This window comes from Bicyclus anynana, chromosome 1 (assembly GCF_947172395.1).
Source record: "Bicyclus anynana chromosome 1, ilBicAnyn1.1, whole genome shotgun sequence".
NCBI classification, from domain to species: domain Eukaryota; kingdom Metazoa; phylum Arthropoda; class Insecta; order Lepidoptera; family Nymphalidae; genus Bicyclus; species Bicyclus anynana.
In genome coordinates this window covers 16,135,656-16,149,055 of record NC_069083.1, presented here as the reverse complement: position 1 = coordinate 16,149,055, position 13,400 = coordinate 16,135,656, and the positions used below count along the sequence as shown (strand labels likewise).

At 35.3% G+C, this 13,400-nt stretch overlaps 1 protein-coding gene across 1 annotated transcript in view; it reads left to right on the top strand.

Moving 5' to 3' along the window:
• LOC112044204 (kinesin-like protein KIF13A) overlaps positions 1-13,400 on the top strand; it is a 194,319-nt gene that overhangs the window by 113,383 nt on the left and 67,536 nt on the right. The window lies entirely within an intron of this gene.

Here is a 13,400-nt window from a genome sequence, read left to right as displayed (position 1 = left end):
TATGTTTTACACGAATAATATAAATACTCTATGGTGTATATTTAGGACGTGCCTACAATAAAACTTTTCATTAAACAGAAAATTTGTTAACAATACCGGGCACAATTTCAGTAATTCTATTTAGACACGGTCGTCGCTTAGCCTTGAGTAATCCAACCGTCTTGTAAGAGCTATTTGTGCCTGAAATTAAACAACTTGAAACACCACTGATTTATTTTAATATCAATTTATTACAAAAAATATACAGTATCAACTTTGTATAGTCTTAACGAAAGGTAGAAAGTACATGTCAGTTAAATATAGCCTTTATTAAAAAGACGTTACAGTGTCTTTTAAAGAATAAAGCATCAACTCTCGAGAAAACACCCCAAGGCGGTTTTCCAGACTCACCCTTGGAGTGGGCTTGTTCTCAAAAATAGGTGAAGTGCCCATTCATTCACAGGTTCACAAGGCTAAGAAGTTAGTAGGTGAGTAAAACATATATGTCTATGTATTGTTATGTTACATACAGACGATTTTCGCTCAGTTTATTTAGAATATTTTGTAAAGTTTTCTTATTAAAATCTGAGACATTTAAAAGCCTCTTTAAATGCCTTACTGCTGTTCTTGTCTCGTGACCCGATCCCCGGCCTTAACGTGCTTTTCAAAAGCACCCGGCATATGATAAATTGATAACGCAAAATATGAAATCCATTACCGCCACTTAAAATGTAACAAATTCTAAAGGGTTTGAAAATATAGCACTTTAATAGCAGAATAAAAAAGTTGAAATAACAACTTAAGAAAGTTTTCAGACAAAACTCTCTTATACCCATTTACAAGTGTTGAAATACTTTTTACATTTTCCGTGACAGAAACTATACAGACGTCGTCACGGCTCCCTCATTGCATAATGCAACAAAATTGTGTACAAAGTTTATGAATGCAAACAATAAAGCATCCCCAATGCGCATACACGCCTGCAATAAATTTGAAGATTTCCATCAATCTCTAGTTCTTTTCTCGCCAAGAACGCTCTCGGTCCAAAAGAGTTGCACCCTAAAACTCACCGCAGACTACACTTTTTGGATCCGATGTTATTTTAAATCGGCGATATCCAGTTTGCTAGCATTAGCAATAAATGAAATAATTATTATTATTTCTTGTTTACAGCACATTGTTTTGCATAGATTTATGTTCTTAATAAAAAATATTATTATTAGTGGTTGTTTTGAATTTTCGAGGTCAAATTCTAATAGAGTTTAGTTTTTTAGTTATAAAAAAAGAGTTTATATATTATTGTATACTAGCGGACGCCCGCGTCTTCGTCCGCATGGAATTCAGTTTTTCACAAATCCCGCGGCAACCATGGATTTTTCCGGGATGAAAAGTAGCCTATGTGTTAATCTAGAGTAAAATCTATTTCCATTCTAATTTTCAGTCAAATCGCTTCAGTAGCCGCAGTGCAAAGGAGGAATAAACATACTTACATACTTACACACTTCACACTTGCGCACAAACTCTCGCCTTTATAATGTGTGTTAGTGTGGTACAAAATATTTTTAAATCTCTTTACAAAGAGATACTTTTTTACCATGTTTTGTTCCATGGTTATTTTTTTAATCGAACGATAGTTGAAAAAAATATCGTTCGATTGAAAGTCTGCAGTTTACAGGGGCCTTTAGCCCACACTCGCATGGCTGGAATGTTGCCATGCATAATGTGGCAAATCGCTGTTATTGCTTCCGGGGGCCTCGCCCTCGCCCGCGCCGCGCCGTGCCTTCTCGAGTCCCGAAGAGATTGCTCGACGAACTTGTTGGCCGAGCTCCAACCACGTGCTAATCATCTTATTACAAACCTATTCGGTTTGGGTTCGGTCCGTGATCCTTCGATTTGTTTGTATGGCCGCGAAGTTTTTTTTACAAAAAAACAATTTTGTACCATACAAATTATTGAAGTGCAAAATCGGTGGTTGAATTTGTTTTATCCATACAAATATTACAATGTTTTCTCGCTTAAACCGGTGACTGTCATGATTTTGTTACAGATGTAGATCTTGGAAATGAAAAAAGATTTTCTTCGCAAAAATAAAATATTAGATATGTTTGGAATTTAATAGTTTAAATATTTGAAAACAAGAAGTATAAAAATTAATGTAAAGCAGTAATATGATGCTACCAGAAAACTTAGATGATAACAGAACAATGTAAATTGTATTTTTATCATCCTTTTTGCAAATTTGAAAACATACTCAGTTTACGCTTGTTTACTTTACGGCATACAGGAAAATTTTCCTATAATCTGCCTAATTTTGACGTAAAGAGACAACGTTTCTCTAAACCGTCGTTTTAGAGCGAACAAACAACGGTGTAGAAATTGCCCCACGGAGACGAATCTTGTTCCGAGTGTACGGATAAAGGACGCTTTGCTTGAAGCCATTTCGCACAATGAGCTTTGGAACACATATAGATAGATTGCTGTGCAGTGTCAACTGTATACGTGCGAGGCACGCCTTTTGAGTGAAGTGACGTTTATTCTTTCAGTACAAAACTACTGTATTGTGTTTTGCCAACACGCCAACTTATATTGGAGTAGCTATGAGAGTTTAAACTCTGAATCCTCATCCTTTGTTACATAGAAGAAATCTGTATCAATGAGAATAGGTTACTGTTAATGTTTTAAATTTACTCTTAAAATCGATCGAATACGAGTATCAATGTTATGTGAACTTAAGTTTGCCTGCCTTGGTTTGATGATGATGAGAGATGGTTAGTTGTGACTTGGGTAGTTAGTATATATCTATATAGATACACTTTGAAATTTACTCTTGCAGGCTAATTCATTAACTTTGATGTAATTGATTTGATGTATGTTAATTGATTTGATGTTTATTTCATTATATAGGTTGTTAATAAATACCAAATTGGTGAATAGGCCAGCTGGACAGCTATTTATTTGGCGTGTGGTTGTAATTTATAGTGATGAATTGAAATTAAGTAATTTACTGCTGTTATTCTAATCATTAACCATTTCAGGCAACATTTTACCAACATCTAGGAGTAAAGTACTTATTCATCATCATCAATAACAAGCCATATTCTGCTCACTGTTGAGCACGAGTCTCCTCTCAGAATAAGAGGTGTTAGGCTTTCCACCACGCTTGCCAAATGCGGATTGGCAGACTCCACGCATGTAGAGAATTAAGAAAATTCTCAGGTATGCGGGTTTCCTCACTATGTTTTTCCTTCACCGTTTGAGATAACTACAAAAATTAATATTTAATTTCTTAAAATTCATATATCTGAAAAGTTGAATGTGCAAGCCTAGAATTTACGCCCTCTGAATCGAAGGCTGAGGTCAAATCCACTGGGCTATCACGTCTAGTAAGGTAAAGTATTACAAAAGTGTAATTAAAACCTAAAACCTTTCTGTAATCCACGATAGACCCTAAAAACGAAATGTTAACCTGCGAGGTTAAGTTTGCATTGTTCTTGAACTGCGCCGCGCTGCAAGTTAAAGTGGAAAAGTTACAGTGTTCTTTATGCCCTTAACTAACTTTATCTGCGAATTCGTTATTTTTTTGTCGGTTCAATGAATGAAACGAATGGTGAATTCGTTTAGAATTGAAACATATGGAATTGAGGTAGGTAGGTTCAAGTAGAGTCAAAGGATAGTGTTAGAAACTCTGTCGTTGACAATTATTTTTGAGACTTTACTAAAAAGCAGGCGAAAAAAAAATTATTTATGACATTTTAGTTTCAGTGGCGGATGTTTATTTACTCTATACTCTTCCACACACACCTCGTTTCAGTTTACGAAGAAATTATGCGATTTACGTAACCATGTAATTCAAAATAGTAATATATAAGAACTTTTACAAAACAACGTAATACCTATTTGCATTCAGAAACACGTTACATAAATTTGCGCATTTCTCTACATTTGTAGCAGTTTCCAAACGTAAACGTCACCTAAAGTTTGATATTGCCCGATGGCCACGACACATAAAACGATTTCGTGCTTCAAGCATCAGCGTTGAGCGTTAAAAACAAATGTTTTGTGTTCAACTAGGAAGGCTGATGCTGCAGTATTTGCAGTTAATGGATCAGTATCATCTGCGTCACGCATACTCGTACAATATCTAACCGTCAATGTTGTCTTTGCTTTACAGATGTGCAATCTTTATATTATGTTATGTGTATACAAATAAACAACCGCTAATAAATACGGTTTTGATATATGGCGTCATGTTTCATAATTTTCTGTTTACTAAATTTGTATCGTTAATGTGAAAGTATTATTTTATATAAATAAACAGTGTTAAAAGGTACCAAAATGTAAACGATAGTTAGCTATATAATAAGAAAACTATATTATAGAAAAGACTATATTATAAGAAAACAGCAACCGAATTTCATATGACAAATTCTCAATGAGAACTCTCAGTCATAGTTTCTTGAGTCACGCAAACTCACTCAGTGACGCTGGGGCGACCCCTTAGGGTCTTAAGTAACACTCATTTAGAAAAAAAAATCGGACGTCCGACAAGAAATAATTTCGTGGCCCAGGCATTAGAGCTATGCGCATAAGTTGTGTATGCGGTTTGAAAACTTTGTTGTATTAGTATGCTCCCAAACTTCTCTATGTTCGGAATGAATGTTAACTGTTAACTTTTAAGTTGACTGCCATTTATGGCAATAATACCAAGTTAGCATTATGGTAATCTGTGCTAGATTTTTGCAAAACTATATTTCTTTTCTACCTCGCTGTGTGATGCGGCTTCGCTTGACATAATGTTAACAATTGCAGCAATTAGGGACAATATAACTGCTATAATAGATAAGTATCTGATGAGATATTAATGGCACTAATTACCGGGGGACAACCTACACACGTGCCTCGGAGAAAATGATAAAGCCGTCGTAACGTGCTCTTCGAGGCACGGAGGTTAGGTAACACACTTAGTAACATCACTAAGAATTTCTTAAAATAAAAGGAAGAAAAACCAAATATTTTATAGCTCGGCCCTTGGACTCGAAAGCCTGTTTTAACTATTGCGAAATTCCTTCAAAGATAATTGTATTTTGACAGAACTAGCAAAAGCAGTTATTTGTTCATTAAATTACCAATTACCAATTACGTGCTTATTATTATATACACGCTTGAAATGAAAATACCAACACATTACATATTTTATCTTATTTTACCTTACAACGTTATCCTATTCGTAAACTCGTCATTAATCTTACCACTCTAGCCTAATCACAATAATAAATTAAACAATAGCTCACCAATTCAAACCTCTGTGCTGATCAGGTTCGTAACAGAAAATGCGTTAAGTAACATGTATTTGATTTACACAACAGTCAAACTTCCACCAAAAATACATCAGGAGTCCGAAATAGTAAAAAGCCCTCAAGAACACACACGGCTCCCTTTGATAGATTTTTGAATATTAATAACAAAAGATGAATGATATTCTCTATTTCAATTTTTGTTAAGAATAATTACAATTTATTTTTAATTTTTCAAATATGTTCAATATACTTTCCGAAAACCATGACCCGCTAGTTTAAAGCAAACTTCGTTTTGGACAAACACATAAATATTTAAAAAGTATAAAAACGTAACCTTCCATAAAACATGTCGGTGCTTAAGTGCACTTTACTAGCAATTCTTGCGAGTCGTTGTAGTTTCGTAGGCGACGTAGAAAGGTGCTACGACGCCCACGCGGCCTCAGCTCTCGGATAAAATAAAGCTGTTTAATTTAATGCCCAACTGCGCTATGTTGTGTTGCTCCCAACTTAGATTTACTACGGGCAAAATAAACTAGACTTTTAAATTAAAATAGTTAGGGCCTTTGAGTAAGCTCTGTTGAATGAGTTTATATGTTTACGCAAATATTAGTATTTGTATAATAAGATTGTACCTATATTTTCTGTTTTGTGATTGTATAAATAACTAATTGAAACTTGTTGGGGAGTAGACAAATTCAAGTATTATATTTACTAAGTATAGTTTAAAATTTTATGATATATGTACTTATACTATAATTTTAAACACTCGTAACTACTTATTAATAATATTTTTTTTTATTCAAAGGTATTTACCCAATATAAAATTATTACCGTAATGACATAACTGATTATTCAATAGTGCTTGCAACTAGTCCTATTTGAAATTAAATTAATTATTACTTAAGATATACCTATGTACAATAATCTTAAATTCTTATAACGATTCTTTAATCTTCTATTATTTTGTTTTTTATTGTTCTGTTCTGTTCGTGAATATAATATTCAATTAAGGTAAACTTTTATCAAGTTTATTGTAGAAATTGGAAGTAAATATACAATTATTTATTTCTGTTTGAAGTTCTCATTTATAGGTTTACGTAGAAAAGATAACTGGATTAACTTGAAAGCTCGTACTTAATTTGCCGTTTGAAATTACTGAGATAAATGGTAGCATTTCTAACTTGAACGCGGAAATCACATTTGTCGTTTTCCCCACTTTATTTCTCGATCTCTAAAAGAATAGAATGTTTTTCATGTTAAAACGTCGTAGTTATTAGGGTTTTTGTAAACCGTGATTATTGTGAGAGGTAAACAAATAAAATAGTCTCATTTTGTTTAGAAAAGCTGTTCACTTTCAAATGCAGCTATAAAGTGAATGCTTTCCTCCCGTAAGTGCTTTAATCTGTATAATGTGCTGTTTGTATGAAAATAATTTTCTGTACAAAAGGACAACGTAGAGAGAACATTTTATAATTCTTCAGTATATATTATGAGTAAAAGCTTTAAAAGTTTTTTCTTTAATTCTCTTTATAATATTTCATTCAGATCTAGTCAAACAATTCAAAATTCAAAAATTCAAAAGTCAGCAAGAAGAACCTCTGTTCAGCCATTCTTGCTCACTCAAGTTTAATTGCATGTTACTGATTCAAGTTTCATTTGAATTCATCCAGTAATTTTGGTGTTATAATGTCATCATCAAACAATAAAACTGATACAATGTAATTGTTCAGTCCATATATTCGATATCGAAAGAGGTTGAATACGAGCATAACAAAAGAATGGCCCAACTCCTGGCAACATCGTAATCTGCACCATTACATCGTAATCGTAATCTGCATGTTTTTCGATTAAAAAAAAAATGTAAACAGAATGCAGTCTTCGGATAATGCTAACTCGCATCCTCACTAGAATGCAAGGGTTGTATCGTGATTGGTATTGAATTGTATTTGTCTATACATAGACAGAGAGAGATAGAGATGAATTTGAATCTTTTACTGTGAGTTACACAAGACATAGTTACTGAATAGCCAAATAGAATTGTTTTCTAGGCCTCCGTGGCGCAGTGGACGGATGTCCCGGGTTCGATGCCCGGCTGGGCTGATTGAGGTTTTCTTAGTCGGTCTAGGTCTGGCTGGTGGGAGGTTTCGGCCGGGGCTAGTTACCTTACCGGCAAAGACGTACCGCTAAGCGATTTAGCATTCCGGTACGATGTCGTGTAGAAAACGAAAGGGGTGCTAGCCAACTTCCAAATTGGATTGCATCATCACTTACCATCAGGTGAGATTGTACTTGTAGTCAAACTTGTAAATAATAAAAAAGCCCTTAGGGTCAAAGCACTTTTTGTGGAGGGAGAGAATTTTCTTTCGCATCTAGATAACGTCCCTTAGATTCGTCGGTTTTTCGCAAAATGAAAATTAGTCACTATTAGCTATTTATTGTTCTTTTATTATTGCCAACAGTTTAATTCGCCATTTCCATATAACGCAAATGGCAGCTGCCTTGTGTAATTACGTTATGTGCTCAGCTGGTCGTGACGTGGACGTGACGCTTCAGGTGGTCCAAATATTGCTTATTATCTGCATCAATGTGCTGCGAATGCGTTAGGGCTCGTTCGGACTACTTTAGCAGTTAGTCGAGTAGCGTAAAATTTTGCTGCTAAACGTGTCTGAACGCCAAACATTTAGTCGAGTAGGTTAGTAAATAGTTTAGTCAAGTCAATCCATTTTACTCTATTTTAACGGTCGAGTAGCGCCTCCCAACGCGCGTCCACGCTCACTGGTTCACCGGCTAAACAAGTCCGAACCTGGCGGATTAGTCAAATTCATTAGTTGCTCCTAAAATCATTAAATGACGTTACGGTGGAGAGAAGGAACTACTATGTTTGTTACAAAATATTTAGACTATGAGTGTTTATGGAATGTAAAGTCCACAGAATAAATCAGTTATTTATATAAGTAAATTAATCAGTTTATTTACTTCATTGCGTTGTAGGTTGTTCATCTTGCCAACCACCACTCGCTTGTGAACTGTACTCGAACAAAGTACGAACGATTTTTGGGCAGTAGCAAGTAGTTTAGTACGCTCGACTAAAATGCTAAAGTAGTCTGAACTAGGCTTTTAGGGTTTGCGGACGCCACTTATTATGAGTTTTGTATGTGTTTATGGTAAAAAATTATCAAATTTGTTTAAAAGCGCTAAAATGATTAAAAGTGTATGAAAACCACAGAATATAGAAAACTCTAGAACGCTTTCGCAAGCAAACAATTTTTAGTTTCTAACTGTTAAATCATGTTGTTATTTTATTTAATTAGTTACCTAGCGAATATGCTAGCTTGCATGGAATTCGGACTTGTTTTCAAATAAAGTTTATTTATGTTCGAACTTTTATAATGAAAATCATAGGTAGATTTATGTTCCTCCAACTTTATACCTATTCATAATAAATTGTTTTACTACACAAAAATAATACACTTTGGAAATCGTAATGAAAGACATTATGAAAACACCCTACTTTCCTTTCCATTATTGTCCCTAAGTGTATGCAAAATAAGTATACCATCTTCTTATAAAATGACGTCGTATACATGTTTTGGAACTTAGTTTAGGAAAAGCCGTATGACATTCATTTTGAACAGTTTTTTACCAATTTCAAAAAAGGAGGAGGTTCTCAATTTGACGCGTATGTTTTATTTTTATAATGTTTGGTACCTCAGAACTTCATCATTTATTAACCAATTTTGAAATTTCTTTTTTTTGTTTGATAAAAGAATACTTCCAGATTGGTCCCATTTAATCGTCATGAAAGTCGGTTTAGTTATATTGTGTTAAAATCAAAATAACTGAAATAAGTCCGTTAAAAAGCCGTGATAGCCCAGTGGACATGACCTTTGCCTAAATTGTTCGAATCCGGTCCTCGGCATGTACCTCCAACTTTGCACTTGTGTGCATTTTAAGAAATTAAATATCTCGTGTGTCAAACGGTGAAGGAAAACATCGTGAGGAAACTTGCATACCAGAGAATTTTCTTCATTCTCTGCGTGTGTGAAGTCCGCCAATCCGCATTGGGCCAGCGTGGTGGACTATTGGCCTAACCCCTCTCATTCTGAGAGGAGGTTCGAGCTCAGCAGTGAGTCTAATATGGGTTGATAATGATGATAATGATGAAGTCGGCTCAGTTTTATGTTAAAAAGATTATAAATGTATGAAATCGACAAATCGCAATTCTTCTAGTAAAAAAGTCATCGTAGTGATTTCACAGCGCTCGCGGGGCATTAATAGTAATTTTTGCAATTCCCCAACAACAATGCCCTGTGATGAATACCGAACGCTCGGCTCTGGCCGCGCGCCAACGCTGACGAACAATCCAGCCGCAAAATTTGAGCCGCACTTGCATTACGGGGTCTAGTGAGTTTACTTGAATCTCTTAAATGTCTGAACTTTCTCCATTCACAGAGAATTCGCACGAATCAAAGTTGTAGAGAATCTATTTCTATAAAAGTATTGCGTCTCAAACGATTGGTTTCCATCAGGCCTAGGATAACTTGGTATATAATTTTGACTTCATTGTACCTACCTCTTTCTTTTTAACCGACTTCAAAAAAAGGAGGAGGTTTTGTATTAATTTATGTCGTTTCTGATAGAGCTACATTAAAGAACTCTGTCTGAAAAATCTTAATCATTATGATATTCTTACATGGCATGAATTCATACATCATCGGGATAGCACCGTCTTCAAAGTGATTAATAAAGTCAGGTAGAACGTAATATGATTTTTCGCTTTCTAGTTTAGTTGGTACGTGTTCTGTTTTTGAAGTCATATTGTAATTGTTTTATTAATTGAGGAATTGAAACGAAAGAGATAGCATAAATAATGTTCTCTCTTTCATTATGACGAGACGAAAAAGGAGCGATACATCTTGGAAGTACAAAACGCCTGATGGAAAGAAACAATGAGGCTGAGATGCTTGTTTAGTCTCGCTCTGAAGATGCTCAGATCTTCCATCATAATTGATAGTTATATATCATATATTTTGATCACTACCCGTACCTAAACTCGAGTTTTCTTTAAGAGGTTGACCAATATCGGTTTGGCATTGATCCACACTCCTCGAGAGCATTAAGGATAACTCTTTAGTTTTCTTCATTATGAAATTCACATTATGTTTTCGATTACTTTACGATATTTTTCTTCTCAGTAGCAGCAAGTTATATTTGATTTATTAAAACTCAAATAACGTAACATAGTCATACTTGCTCGAGCTCGAACCCCTTGATAAGATAATAAAATCAATGCTAAAAACTCACGTCTGTTCTAAATTTTATTAAAGACAATTATATTTTTATATAACTTCGACATATAACTTATTAATATATTGATTGATTGATGGTTGTAAAAGGTCATATAAAAGGTTTTCTAAAATAGTCCTTTATTTGCGAACATCGACCCGATAGTAGACGCATGTTTTTGTGGGAACCTTTTACGAGAGACATCAATCAAATGTAAATCATGCGCGTGTCATCGCAGCTCGGTGTATGCGGCGAAAAGTCGAGATTTTCACTGTCGATGTCGAGGTCGGGTGGAATTTTCATTTGGATTTTACCCATGGGAATTGTGGGTTCGGGTATATGAATCATTACAAAGTAATTGGTAGTTGTGGTACTTGTAGGGTAATTAATAATTCTTGAATATATGCGGGCTGGCGGAAGGTCATTGTGATTAATAAGTAATACCTACTTGTATTTCACTATTCTTCTTCACTTCACCTTTAAACTATAAAATCAGATTTGGTTTTATTGTGTTTCATTTGAAAGGCTCTAGATCTGTGTGGGATATTATGATAGGCGTCCACAGATACGCATCGCGTCAAACGGATTTTAATTTTTCTGTAGATGCAATCCGTTCGATGCGATCCGTACTATGCGGATCAGTGGACGCATTTGTGTGACTTAAATCCGTTTGATGTGATACGTCGGATATGTAAGATGCGGATCTGTGGACGCCTGCCATTAGCCGCATTGTTGTAGTATAAGTAGATAATTATTAATTGCTCAATTAAACAGTTGCCTTCCTTATTATTTTAATTAATAATTTAAAAGGACTAGCTTACAATTTATTAAAATGACTTTGAATTTATATAGTTACGTAAACTGTCTCAAAAAATAAAAAGCACTTTGATCAAAGATGGATGGATGTCGTGAAAGTGAAACTCAGTAGTTGAGAAAAGCACTGCGTTCGTTGTTATCTATCTCATCAGAACTTTCGTTCGATGCAGCCTTCATTAAATGAAAGCTTTGAGAAACTTTGATCTTTCGAGTGAAAGGAATCTTTTGACTCCGGTGTCTTTGCTTTCAGGAAACTTTATAGAAGTGTGAGTGAAGTTTAATTAAGATGCATCACTAGGATGATGCAGTCTTCATAATTTAGAAATTATTACTATTACTTGTCTATTATATGCGTAATTAGTTAACCGTATTCTCATCGAAAAGTTAAGGATTTCTTCAAGTCAAAAGTCTAAATCAATTGATAAGTATAAGTCATATTCATAGGTTGTGTTCCCAGCATTCTAAAGGTTTGAAGGTTGCCGGTGAAATTACACGCACATAAGGGTTAATATCTATAGCTCAGGTTTATCGGTATACGGTGACGATTTAAAGCTGATGGATTTCCACTTAACATCCGATATACTCTTCTGCTTATTCCGACACCTGCTATTAAAATCTATTCACACTAAGAAAATAATTCTAAACATATTTGTATTTTTAGTTTGGTATACCTTGTTAAACTAATTGACCTAATTCTACGTAGCGTCTCTAGTGTACACAAAGCAGGTGTTTTCAGCGACGTTAATTGAAGAGCAGAGTGTGCCCGTGCCGTGAGTCGCGGCTTTAAATTACATTTTCATACTGAGCACTTATCTTAATGCGCCTCTCCGCTCCGCCGGTGCATCGCGAGGCCTTAGCTGGCGCATTAAGCTCGTTACACGTATCTCCCGCTAACTCTAGCGAGCACGTGCCGCCGACTGCTAATACGTTCTTAACTTTTAACGATACCGACAAACAGATTATGGAACTTAGAAATAGTTCTATAAATAATGCAATTAAACTAGCGATTCTTGCGCAATATATATAATTTAAGATTAAGATCTTCGAGACCAGTTAATTAGGTGGATTTATATAAAACTTTTTCTCAGAAAACTTGACTAAAAGCCAGACACATTTATATTGAACACTAGCGGACCCGGTCAAGCTTCGCTATGACTTAGGTGGATATCTTCCCTATACCTACCCCTGCCCTACCCCTGCCCTTCCTCAACCCTACGACAACCCTACCTCTGCCCTACCCCTACCTTACCTCTACCCTACCCTACCCCTACCTTTAAAGCTATTCAGCCGTTCATGAGTTTTAGCGAAACTAACGAACAGCAATTAATTTTTATTTAAATAGATAATACGCGTAGCTTAATTTATTTAGCTGTTTCGAGCACAGATCAGACATCGATAAAAGCTAACGCAGGTTGTGAGCGATATTTTGGGCGACATCAGCAATATTGGCGTGCCAATACTTACTTATCTATAACTTGACCCACCGGTGCATTACACCTCACACCGTATGTATGCCTACAAAATGCCTAACAATTATAGCTTAGCCGGTCGGTCTAGCTGTTGAACTTTAAGTGCAACTTATATTTACCTTACCATACCTTTCAGACCAAAACATTATAATGGTTAACTTTGCTAAGACGTCACCCAGACCCAACAAAAATCCACAAATTGTATATACGAGTTGGTACATACGGGTAATTTAGTTTACAAAAGAAACATATTTTAGTCGGAAACCGAAAAGATTTTTCTGCAGCGGCGAACGTTTATTATACGGGTAGTAATATTTTTGATCGATTCGGGTCGCACCTTTGTGTCGTATAATACTATCAATTTGAAATTCCAAATCGCCCGACCCACTTCCATCTGTGGGTAATCTATTCTATCCGGAGGTGTAATATTGAATGCACACATTCGAGGCATACGGCGCGTAAATTTTGAAGCGATGACAACCCCCGAGATAGATATCGTCCGTATAATATGTAAAATATGGTAAGCTAGATGGAAATCCGGTATTTCTGAATT